Genomic DNA, 13,693 nt, shown 5'->3' with positions numbered 1-13,693 from the left:
GGTCAGTTGGCTGTCCCTGGAAGGTAGAGTATGCAATGTCCAAAGGATGGTGTTGTTGGATAAGCAAAGGGAGACAAATGAGGTTACAGATGGTCTTCTGAATTGAGACCTATTTTCAGACAAATGATTGAGTGTTTAGGGAGGGGTTATACCAGAGAGGGACTAAAGGATCCCTATGATCTGACCCTGTATAGGATTTTGAGTGGAACCTCCCTTTTGACCCAGCAGATCTGAGAGGAAAAATCTTGGTTAAGTTATTTTTTTATAATAGCATTTAATGTTATTCTTTTGTTCAAACTAGGAGCTAGAATTGTATTTATATATTTAATCTTTCTTTATAATTGCAATAAAAATTGATTGTCATTATAGAAAATTAAAAAATTTAGACAAATGTAAACCAAAAAATATTAACCATAATTTTACCTCCCAAGAAGATAACTGATAATGTAGTACATTTTCCTACAAGCTATTTTTCTGTACCTACTTAAGATTAAACCATATATGATATTTTTATTCATCATAATATTATAACCATTGCCTCATGGTAATTTTATTAAAACTTCCTAAAAAAGCTATTGTGATAAGCTGTGTAATATCCCAGTGATAAATTACCATAATTTAACTAATTTTCTGTTGAAAAATATACAGAATTTTTAAAAATAATATTTCACTATCAAGGATAATTCTGAGATGAATATCTTTAAAATTTTTGGCAAAATATCAAAGTAATTCCATACGATACACTTTCTAAAGTGGAATAAATTAGAGAATATGAATTTTATAAGGCTCTTGCCACAAATTGCCAAATTGCTTTCCAGACAGTAATTCACACTCCAGCCAATTTGAAATGATAGACTTGCTGGGTAAAGTATCCTTGCTTGTAGGTCCTTGCTTTTCATACTTTGAATATTTCATCCCAATCCCCTCTGCCTGAAATGTTTGTTTTGAGAAATCAGATGATAGTCTAATGGAAGCTCCCTTGTAGCTAACTATCTGCCTTTCTTTTTTAGCCTTTAAGATTCTCTCCTTGCCCTGGCTGCTGTAGCTCAGTGGACTGAGCATGGGCTGTGAACCAAAGCATCGCAGGTTCAATTCCCAGTCAGGGCACATGCCTGGGTTGCAGGCCACAGCCCACAGCAACCACACATTGATGTTTCTCTCTTTTTCCATCCCTTCCCTCTCTAAAAGTAAATAAATAAAATCTTTAAAAAAGAATCAAAGTTTCATTCAACAGCCAAGACATTAAAAATATATATATATTCTCTCCTTGCCTTTAAGCTTTGCCATATTAATTATGATATGTCTTGATTTGGGCCATTTTGGGCCCATCTTGCTTAAAACTCTCTGTGCTTCCTGGACTTGTTTGTCTTTTTTCCTTCACCTGGTTAGGAAAGTTTTCAGTATTATGTCTTCAGATAGGTTCTTCCTCCTTGCTCTGTCTCTCCTCTTTCTAGTACCCCTCTGATGTGGATTTTTTGCTTTATATTGTCCCAAATGTCTTTTGGATGATTTTTTAAAATTTTTTTTCTCTTTGGTGCTCTGATTGTTTTCTCTCAAATCACTGATTTGATCCTCTGCTTCATCTAACTTAACAGTTTATTCCAGTGTATTATTTATTTCAGATATTGCATTCTTTATTTCTGATGGTTCCTTTTTTATGATTTCTATGCCATGTTTCATGCTGTTGAACATCCTTAAAATCATTACTTTGAACTCTATATCTAATAAATTGCTTGTCTCAATTTTATTTAGCTCTTCTTCTGGAGAATTCTCTTGTATTTTCATATGGGACCTGTTTCTTTGTCTCCTCATTTCAGCTGCCTTTTTTTTTTTTTTGGTATTAGGTAGGACTGAAATATATCTGGTTCAGACCTATGTCAGATGCTTCCTGTGACTGGCCATGGGCAACCTGTTTAGATCCATCAGTGACCCTTAGCTTGTGGATCCCTCTGCTGGGCCTGGGTACATGCAGAAAGGACGGGCTTGTGTACCAGGGCCAGCTTTTAGCAGCACTAGTCCTGAGGGAAGGTCTGCAAAAGTCTCAAAGCACCCAGAGATCCACCTCTGTGTGCAGGCTTCCTTTTAGGCTTGGTCACTGAAAAAGCCTGCAGCTGTATTCCTCAGCAGGGCTTAAGCTCTACAGGAATTCCTGCAGGAGGAGCCATTGTTTCCTCCCAGTCTGACGCTGTATGAAGGGGAGTGTTCTTTCCAAGAAAGATGGCTTCTGCAGTATGGAAAGATGACTAAGCATGGGGATCCTGGCAGCTGACCCTTCAGCTCTCTCCCCAGAGCCACCAACTCCAGACTCTTCTATGTAGCTCTCTAGTTTAATCTGCCTTCCCTCTGCCAGAGCCCAGGGTAAGTGACTGAAAACAAAGTTTTGTGTGTTGTCTCTTTAAGAGGCTCTCTGCATCTCTGTTTCTTCCTGGTGGACAGAATCCCCATTGCTTTTTACACCCGGGTGTTATATGGGTGCTTTCCTAGTTCTGATGCTCCAGGATAGGGAGCCCAACTTGGGGTTTAGACCCCACATATCTCAGGGGGAAGCCCCCTGCAGCTGAGATATGCCTCTAGAACTTTGGCTGTCCCTTATGGGAGCCAAGCCAGACCTCTTGTACCTCCACACTTCCCACCAGTCTCAATGTGGCTTCTTCTGTAAGTCCTTGGTTATAAGGCTTCTCTCCAGCTACTTTCCAGTTGGTTATTCAAGATGATATTTCTATAATGTATATCTAAGTCCAGTTTGGTCCTGGGTGGAGGTTAGTGTAGCTTCATCTAGTGCATCACCATCTTGGATCCTCCTCCAGGCTCTTTCATTTTGGTGCTCTGTCTGTATGACTGCAATTTCCAAAGTCATTGCATGGTTCAAGAAGACTGCTTCAACCACAGCCATCTCATCTACATTCCAGAAGCAAGAAGGTGTGGCAGATGAATAATAAGAAGGTGAAGGGCATGATCATGTTGCTTTTACAGAAGATGCCCTGTAGAATCTTCCCATATATATTACTGCAGAGAAGTTACACACTAAGTCACATTCAGCCATGAGCTTATCTAGAATTCATGGGTCCTCTCCCTTGGGAAGAATGGGAGAATAGATATTGGGGATATAACTAGTAGTTTATTACCTTGCTATAGGTAATAAGGAATATTTTGTTAGTGTCTATATATTTGTATTTTGTGGTATGTAGGACTGAGGTAATTTCATGATCCTCAAAATACACTAATATTACATAGCTAATTCCACCTATAGCAAGCAGAATTATAGACAATAATATTTAATCAAATATTTTAGAGTTAATATAGGAAAATTTATAATATTGTGAACTTTGCCTATTGCATCTCTTCTGCTCCTAGCATTCAAGCAGAGGAAAATACCTTTTGGTGTTCTAAGTCCAAATCCACTTCATTATTGCATAATGTGTCATAGAAATATTTTCCACAGACACATGCATTGCCTTCCAAGTTTCCCTGCAGCAGAACCATCCACACCCTCCACCTGTGTTCTTAATGGCCAAGCTGTGAGAATTGAGAAGTAACTAGAAATCTGCTGTTCAATTATTTTTCTTAAAATGTTGAAAATAGAGAGAATTTCAGAAATTCTCTATACTTTCTTGTAAGACTCCTGGAGCAAAGTCATCTCAAGGTCCCAAGAACAACTTTTTCACCCATATAGTCACCAACTTGTTTGCTTATGTTAGCTTTTATGATGGTTTAATTTCATCAACATTACTTACTAGTTATCAAAACCAGCCATGTTGATGGAGAGCTTTACCAAGTAACTCAACAAGAATTTTTGTTTATATCTACTCCCATATATTTCACCTTGATGGCTCAGGAACAACTCATACACTAACAAGAACCCAAAGTCACTGTTGCATGTATTCATTTGTTCATTCAGTCCCTTAGACAGTTCTTCCCAAGGGAATTGCACATCCTGTGGCTTTGGGCCCTTTGCATTCATGTGTAGGGATCCACGTCAGCCTCCAAATTATCAATTAGGGGCAATGTGGCTAAAATTTACATTGTCAAATATTTTTTCTCCCTCTTAATGGCTTTTTATAACAACATAGCCCTTCTACTTTTGATTCCAAAAATTATCTTGAATGCTATCTTGGGTTGTTTTTTGTTTTTGTCCTTTCCAGATTCTCCTGTAATAATATTAGGTGAAATTACAGAAAATGCCAGAGGAGAGGGGGGAGGGGATAATGGGGATAAATGGGGAAGGGTTTTTGGAAATATGTATAAAGTACACGTGGACAAAACCAAAATGGGGTAGGATCAAGGGTGGAAATGGGGATGACTGGGTGGTGGGGAGTGGTGAGGGGGGAATGAAAACAACTGTACTTGAACAACAATAAAAAAATGTGAAAAAAATTATAGGAAATAACCAATTCTAAAAGTTAAGATACCCTCATGATTGCATTTTAAGGTCACTGGTCTTCATGTCTTCTGAATGCTAAGTTGTCTGAAAGATGAAGCAAATTGGAGATTAGGGAGATGTGCAGAGTGGTGGTGGGAGAACTTTAATTATAACTTTATGGAAAAATTGAAAACATTATTTTTCTAATAGAATACTGAATCATTTATATTATAATACCATGATGGTGGCTGTCTTTCATCATTTAGATCCCCTTATGGAATGTAGCAATGGAATGTTAGGGGAAACTCACTAACATTCTGATATTATTTAGTTCTGCCTTTAAATAACACCAATACAATTATCTAGTTATTGGTAAGATTTCTCCTTTTTAAATGAAGTTCCACTAGGTTATAAATAGTTAATTACTCTCCAAACTTCTGTAGTTTACAGGAGAAATAATTTAATGAAGACTTAGATTGCTTTGTGTAGCTTTGTTAATGTAAATGAGTAATGTATATTCATTTTTCTCAGTGTAAAGATATTTTTATTCATCTTGTACAAGAAAGTCTGTTAAGGAATTATTAATGATGTTATAATTGCTTAAAGATCTATCACCTAATTAAAACAGTAAATTCTTTGTTATATCTTTATTTTAATTAGATGTACTGAAAGACAATAATTTTTACAAGAAACCCTGTTCAAAATAAAATTACCTCATTTGGAAATGCTTCAAAAAATCTTCAGTGGTGCTATGCAGGGAAGATGCTGAGAACTTCTTAAGGAAAAACCATGGTGGCTCCGCTTCCAGTCAAAATTAAGATACCATTTGACTGAAATTAATAATGTTAAATAAACTGTTTTAAATTTATTTTATTTAGCACATATTATTTTTATTTTTTATTGAATTTATTGGGGTGACATTGGTTAATAAAATTACAAGTTTCAGGTGTACAAGTCTATAATACATCATCAGTGTAGTATATTGTGTGTTCACCATCCAAAGTCAAGTCTCCTTCCGTCACCATTTATCCCCCCTGTACACTTTTCTACTCCTCCCACCCCATTCCCCTTTTTCTCTAACAATCATCATACTGTTGTCTGTGTCTGTGAGGGTCTTTTTTCTTACTCCCTTCACCTTTCTCACTCCATTTCACACTTTTAGTGAAGCACAGTTAATCTATACTCATAAATTTCTGCTTCTACTTTTTAATTTAGTTTCTGGTTCTTAAAAGTAAAGATATTTTTAAAAGTTTGAAAAGCTCAACTAAGGACAAGGAGAAGACTGAATTTATTGTCATGGAAATTACCTTACATCAATTTAAGTCCATTTGTTTTTGCAGTTGTACTTTGCTGTTTCTTCAATTTGCAAAATGACCCTTTTTAATGGTTTGTCCTGAGCTGTTTAAAAAAAAAACACAACCAAAATCAATAACTGTCTTCCATATATCATGTCATTCTTTTGTACCTGCTTTTTTGTGTTTAATTTCTATGTGTGATTAACTGGGGCCATGCTGCCTTGTCCATAATGATCACTGACTTGAAGGGTGATGGGTAAGTTCACATTTAAGTGAGGATCTTGGGCCAGGCACTGTGTGGGATCTTTCAGGCTTGTTATTTAATCTTATAATGTCCAAAACCTGGAAAGCATGACTTCAATATTATAGAAAAAATAAGTGAAGGTTGAGACCTATGACCATTTTGATCATCTAAACCAGGGGTAAGAAAATGATTATCAATGGGCTATACCAGGTAACCAGAAAGTTTTATAAATATAGTTTTATTGGAATGCAGGCACACCCATTTGTTTAGGTGTTGTCTATGACTGCTTTCTTGTTACAATTGCAGATTTGAATAGTATAGTGAGATCATGTCTGACCTGCAAAACTTGAGATATTTATTACCTAGCCCTTACAAAAAAGTTTGCAGATCCCTGGTCTAAATCAAGAAACCCAGATTCCTCACACAATTGCATCTCCTTTCATTCATCAGATCCCATTGTGTTACACATATTGTTTAAAATTATCCACCCCCCTTTTCTAGAATACTTCTTTGAACTTTATTTCTTTATTCTACCCTTTATTTGACATTCTTAATACAAACATCTTTTACCTAAAACATCTCATCTTTTTTCTGCATAGGCTGAAATAATATCCCTCTAGCCTGTTCCTCTTATATCTGTCATTATTTATATAACTGTGATTATGTTGTCTAACTCCGTATAAGAATTTGGAACTCAGCAACAAGAGAATTGTTATAGAAAATATTGACTCATGTTGCTCATCTTAAAAACCTGAATTTCTTCCTTTAAATTTTCCCACAGGACAACATTTATCTGGCTGCTGAGAAAAGAGTCACAGGCATGTACAGTTTAGAAAATATAGCAAATATCACATAATAAAAATCAGGCAAAGGAATACCATGTCCAGTCAGAGATCCTGTACTTTCTCTCATATATAGAAAAGGGAGACCAGCAATGTAGGTAGGGAAGGGTGTTCCCACCCTAAGACACGTTAGTCGGTCAATCAGACACTGTTTTGAAATAAAAATTGCCAGTTCCAGATTTACCTGCAGCAAATTCAGTTAAGTGAAGTAATTTAGTAGGTCTGCAAAAGAGAGGGCCCATCCAGCCCTACTAGAAGAGACCCTGGGAGGATTTCTACAAAAGAAACAAGACCAGAAAGTGTCTACCTAGTCAAAAAGAGGTCAAAAGTGGTAAAAATTAGAAACATTCTAAGGTGTTCAAGAATGGTTTAAAAGTAGAATATGCATACTGTAGATTGTTAATATTAATAATAATATTGTAGAAAATTCAATAGCAAAAAACAACATGTTCTTAAATGTATAGGTTTAATTTTATTAATTTTTTAAAATGTGCATTAAATAAATATATATATGTACATAAAAGCATTTGAAGATCTATATCACTATGTTAACAGTGGTTATATGGAATGATTGGATTATGACTTACTATCATTCTCTCTATGTTTTTCTGTATTTTTCCCAATAAGTATATATTACTTTCCTAATCATAAGATGTTTCCTTGTATGAGATAAAATGAACACAATGAGAAATGTTATGGGTAATCTGGAGAGAAAAACAATATTCCCTTTCCTAAGTAAAGTTAAATAATTTTGGTAAATTTATTGTATTTCCACCCTAGGGTTTGGGAAGAAATCTTAGAAGCAGATTGATTTAACTGAGACATGTTAAGACAAGAGGTTCAGGTGGTTTTCCTCTGAGTGGTGCAGAAACATTGGAATAATCAAATACTGTTACTAGTCACTGGATTGCTCATTTTAAAGATCCTTGGGACTCCCCAAACTGTCCACAGACAATGTTCTTTCTCGTTCGCAAGACTTAGCTCAGGCTGTCCCCTCAGTCAGGACAGTCTTCTTGCTTACCCTTGTCTTCTGGTACGAGTTAAAAAGTTGCCTCTTCTTTGTATTCCCCTAACTCCTACTCCACCTGCCGCTTTTCACTAATCAGCTTTTCCTTCCTGGGCCTACAGCCATTTCTATAGCCATTTTAGTATTGGACTATGTTTTCCTTTCTCTCTCTCTCTCTCTTCCTTCTTTCCTCTCTTTTCTTTTCTTTTCTTTTCTTTTCTTTTCTTTTCTTTTCTTTTCTTTTTCTCTCCTTCCTTCCTTCCTTCCTTCCTTCCTTCCTTCCTTCCTTCCTTCCTTCCTTCCTTCCTTCCTTCCTTCCTTCCTCATTCTTTCTTTCTCTTTCCCACTGCGATGAGGGCAAGACCAGATTTAAGTTATTGTCATATTTCTAGTGCTTTGTGCATTTGAATTGGCTATAATAACAAAATATTTCTGCTTAGCAAAGTTTGATTTCTCTTGGCTTTCCAGCCCAGTTCTTAGATATATCCCACCCTCTTCCTCTCCTGTCCAAGCTCTTAGAACTTAACCAAGTGCATGGCTAAGAATGAAAGTGGTGGTAGGCCAACTGCTGCACTATTTGCTTAATCAGTTGCTTTCAACAATTTTTGAAGTAATAAGTTGATGCAACACTTAAGACTAAGATGAAAAGTTGCTAGAGGAAAGAAAAAGAACTACTCAGTTGGCATTAGTCTTTGTCCATAAGACTCTTGGAGAATATAATCAAATGATGGTACCATTTTGTAGGTGTTATCCTCCACATAATGCACATTCGCCATTCCCACTCCAATCTCACCCACCCTGGCCCTGTTTTGAGGAGCTTTCTCTGATCCTTTCATGGGTCAGCCCTCTTAAAGCTTACTCAGCCTGGACCCTGTTACATCTCTCTGCAAATCTGAAAAGCCAGTACAATTTCCAATTTGAGGATTTTGTTGAGATATTCTTTGTGGCCTAGTAAAAAGTGTAGTGTCTCCAGGGAATAAATTTTAATGCATAGCTATAGAACCAAAATTATCTATTTAATGTTTAAATCTTCTATATTCTAATTTTTTGGTCTACTTGATCTGCTAAAGATTGAACAACTGTGTTAAAAGTTATGCTAAGTAATGTTTATGGTAAATTAAGTATTTAAGCTAGACAAGGCCTTTATTCAAGGAGAAGCATGAGAAAAAGGATGGGCTGGTCTCCTTTGGACACCTCATTAACCCTACAACATAATTATTAACATAATCAGATTATTAACATAATCCCTCCCAGGTGTTAAGGATATGGCAAATTAGGGGATGAAGAGAGAGAATGGTGGGAAAGGGAACAAGGCCTTGATAAGGAAAGTCAGTACCAATCTGTTTGTGAAACACCTGTTATTTTGGGGCTTTTCCAAGTAAGTCTAAGATATTATTTCTAATCAGCACTAAAAGAAAAATAATAATTTATTGACTGCTAATCAGCCAGGCTGATTCCTCATCAAATTGTCATGATTCTCTGCTATCTGATGATATAGGACTCTCCACTAGATTTGTTTCCTGTCCTTGACCAGACACCAACCACAAAATATTCCTGGATCTCCTATCTATCTCAAATTGAAGTGAAATCAGATGTAAAGCACAACAAAAAGTCAGATAGTTATCTTGAGAAGCAAAACACTCTCTGTTAATTTTTCCCTAAGATTTCTCTGTTTAATTTCCATGAGTGTTTGGGGGGGCATGGGCAGGAGTACTCTCTTTACAAAGAGTACAAGATTACATTTCTGTAGTTGGTCCCCATATTTTTGTGCGGAAAAGGAGAAGGAAGATGTACAAGCTTGTGATCTCCTGTAAATGACATCCTTCTTGAAGCATGAGACTATTTTATTATATTGCCTTCCTTTGGAACCTCAATCTGATATAATTTTTATGAATAATTGAATTAAAAATGTGATAGTAGTAATAGTAATAATAAAAACTTGTAAAGTTTTTACTGCATGCACTCTAGGTACTGTTTGCAGATTTTAAATATATTAACATATTTAAGACTCTATTATTAATACAGTTTTACTTATGAGAAGGAAGCTGAGGTACAGGTAGACTTGTTTAAAGTTCAACAGTGTTTAAGTGTCAGAGCCAGGATTTGAGCCCAGGCAGTGTACTGTTGACCATGAGGCTATAGTGTTTCTTAAATTACAATTAAGAGTAATTGTGTCTATATAATTGGCAGGCAAAATCCAATTCAAGAGATAGTTATTGAGATTCAGTCAAGTCATGTGTGGGGCACTGAGCTAAATGCTGTGGCATTATTTTTCCTAGGGAGAAATAATCCATCCCTTGTTTTAAATTGTTAGGAGTTCAGTAGAAAGATTAAGACAAACATAAAAAGTATAACTTATTATGTAGAAAAAGAATCATTACAGAAGAGTAAGAAGAACACTGTGATGTCCAAAGGTGGAATAAGTTGCAATAGTGTTGTAAAATTCAGCAACTTTGTCTTTTCTATAAGCTGCAGATACTATATATTATTTTCCAATCTCCAGTATTGAGAAACAGGACTTTGTTATCAATTTTGTACTACAGAGCCGGGCTTAGTCCATCTGAAGTGTATAACCCTTAACCCCAAGGCCTGTGTTGACTAAGGTTTGTGAAACATGCTTTATTACTCATATGAAGTAACAAAACAAGATGAACATGTAAGGTAAGGACAGCTCAGAAAGTGCCCCTTAATAATTGCAGTGAATTATCTAATATGTATCTAGTTCTTTTTCTTAGCATTATTGTTTTTCTTCCTCTCTGTCTCATCCTGAGTCTTTCTGATTCCCCAGAATGTACAAGTGTAGTGTACTTTCTGGTGTTTGAGACACAATCTCAGTTTGTCTCTCCCCTGAAGGGTCTTAAATATTTCTGGCAGTTTCAAACCTTAACAAACAAAGTGTTATGAGATAACACATGTCAAGCATTTAGCACAATTACTCTCACAGAGAAAGAGCTCAATTATTATGGCTATTACCTCTGTTTTCTTTTTTTTTTTTTTTTTGTCATTTCTATTGGACTCAAACAGAAGCTCAGAAGCCATTTCTACCACACGCAAACTGCAGCATGTGATAAGGGCAGAGAAAGTGTGTCTGACAAAGAAAATAGTATAACACAAATTTGGAAAACTATAGGTCATATGAGGCAAGTATAAATTTTCAAGTTTATCTGAAATATAGAACAAATTGGTGGACTAATTGTTGATATGGACAGATGAGCTAAAAGCTGGTATTTGGCTGTATTTTGTGACTTTAACATCTGAGTCTTATATCTGAAAAAAAGAAATGTATCCTCTGAGAACAATGTAAAAATGTATTTCTTTAATGTAATAGAATTTTATAGAAGCTAAAAAGTAGCAAAAAAATGAATTATATCTAGATTTTAATCTACTTTTCCTGTGTATCTTGTTTCAGATTCATGTAACCCCAAAACACAGCTTGTCCCTTACCAATAAGTATTCAATTCAATTTGAATATGAACTTAGGTAAAACATAATCAGATGCATCTGGAAGGGGGTTGATGTCTAACATATTCCACAGTTATATTTAAATTAATTTTACATATGCTGTTTTGAATTATTTACTAATCTGCTTTCAGTTATTTAAAAAACCCAAGATTTGACTTACTAAAATTCTGAGTTCATTTTCCAGATGTTTATCCCATAAAATATTATACAAGCAGCTTGAATAATTCCAATGCATATATCAGTCTCTGTGTGGTATTCTAGGATGCAGACATTCAATATGAGCTCCATGCAGATTCTGTTTTCCTGGGATAAAGGCAAATATATTCCTTATAATGTAGATATTTATACATAGATGTGACCAGTTGATTTTGTGAAGGGAATCTATTTTTCTCTGTAAAACAAGTTGGAAAACACAACTTAAAATATCTCAAGATTTTCATTTGAAGACCTAGTCTATTTAAAAACATCAAAAATAGTAATAATCACCTTATCTATAGAATTAACTCCAATGTTTATCAATAAAATATTACCATATTTAAGTATTTATATGCTTTATTAAAATACATTACCAATATTGTTTCTTTCAAATATTGTACTTAATGAATCTAAATGATCAAGCTCTTGAAAGAACAACACATACTTGTTCATGAGCAACTTTTCAATTCACAGGTATAAGCAGATTGAGTCTGTCACTATGAATCATGGATGGTTATCAAAAAAGCAATACATATAAAAATTATTTTGAATAGGAAGAGATTTTACATCATAATAAGAGTATCCAAATTCATTGCCATGTTCGCAGGTGTGACATACACTTTCAATCTTCTGTGCTAAGGATAGTAATATTAAATGAAGGCCATGGAAGGGTGAGCATAGACTTTAGCAATGAGAGGAAGCTCTAAAGAAAAGGCAGGACAGGCACACTGCAGCAGCCCTAGCAGAGCATGCATGGCCAGGGACCCTACAGAACAAGGGACCTCTCCATAGAGACCAGTGAGGAGCCAGTAATAGGAAGCAGAAGCATATATATTGGACATTTTTCCACGGCTGTTGGATGGTACCTTAGCCATGCCTATCTGGAAGAACCTAAGCAAGAGAAGAAATAGAAGAATCCAAAAGCAATTAGGCTTAAATACCAAAAAAATAATCATCCAAATAGGTTTGTATTGATGTAAAAGATGATCATTTAAACTGGAAATGATGAGAAAAACTATTTTGAGGGAACAATGCGGTGTTTTATATTCTCATTCTACCTTCCCATATTTCCATGCTTTGACTTTGTTTCAAGTGCTTCATAAAGTTCAGGGCACTGCAGGAGCAGATACCCAGACTGGGGGTCAGGAAGGAGGTAGTGGGGTTTGGGAAGGCTGGACCGAAGAAGAGTAGCTTGAACATTATCTTAGTGCAGGAACCTGGATGATGACAGAGGAGCCCAAGAAAAGTCATCCTCACTTTTCATTCAGTGTTCTTTATACTGCACCACCTAGTATACAGCCCACCTGCTCACCAACTGGTCCCATCTGAAAGAAGGCATATTAGCAAAGTTGCTCTTGCAAGAAAAGAAAAGCTGACCAATTGTTGATTTAAATTTATTATCAGAGAGCCAAACAGTGTAGCTCAGAACTCCAGACAAGGGGAGAACATACATCACCATATATACAACTCTGGATTCAATGTGAAACACATGTTGACAATATGTTAGAAACAAGCCCTTGTGGAACTATGGAAATGCAAATAACTGGTTAATCAGCAAAGACTCATCCATCTCTTAGGGAAATAATATATTAGATCAATGGCACATGAGTAATACAGACCTCCTGATGGTCCTAGGAAGCTACTGGGCCCAGCAGGCTCAGCTCCACAAAGCTGAAAGCTTTGTTCCCACATTAGCCAAGGCCTGGGCTCAGGGTCAAATGATTACATAATTCTTCTCATAAGTGAGCCATTGGAATAAGAAACCAGAGAAGTGAAAATGCTTAAAACTGTTGAACCCCTGAGAAAATAAGATATTCATTGGCCCTGGGTTTATGAGCTCCTCATTGAAACAAACTTGCAAATCCCAGCAGAAGGGCCAGGGAGGTCCAAGATAGGGGGCACAGCTAGGAAATGAGTTACTGTTGCCCAGGTTTTCCTACTGTTCCTACATACTTATTGGAGTTATTTGTTGACTGAAGAGTGACAAAAAATTTCCTTTGATGTTCTTGTCATGGTGGGTATAATTCCCCATGGAGAGAATTTAGGGACTGTTTTGTGTTGTTGAGGTCATTCCTCCTGGCTTGGATCACAGTTTTGCTTCTGGAACAAGATAGAATAGAACTCACAGATATGGCCCCCTGGTCCCCAAACTCCTGCCTCCCCACAGCTCACATACACATGGATTTAGTGAGCTTCTTTTTCACTATCACCAACCAAACCAAAATTGAGTTCCATTATATAGTTCCCCTCATTGCTCCATTCAGCATTTAAAAAATCTTTATGTTCTGA

This window comes from Phyllostomus discolor, chromosome 7, assembly GCF_004126475.2.
Source record: "Phyllostomus discolor isolate MPI-MPIP mPhyDis1 chromosome 7, mPhyDis1.pri.v3, whole genome shotgun sequence".
NCBI classification, from domain to species: Eukaryota; Metazoa; Chordata; class Mammalia; order Chiroptera; family Phyllostomidae; genus Phyllostomus; species Phyllostomus discolor.
The sequence above is the reverse complement of the archived record's forward strand: the minus strand, read 5'-3'. Positions refer to the sequence as shown.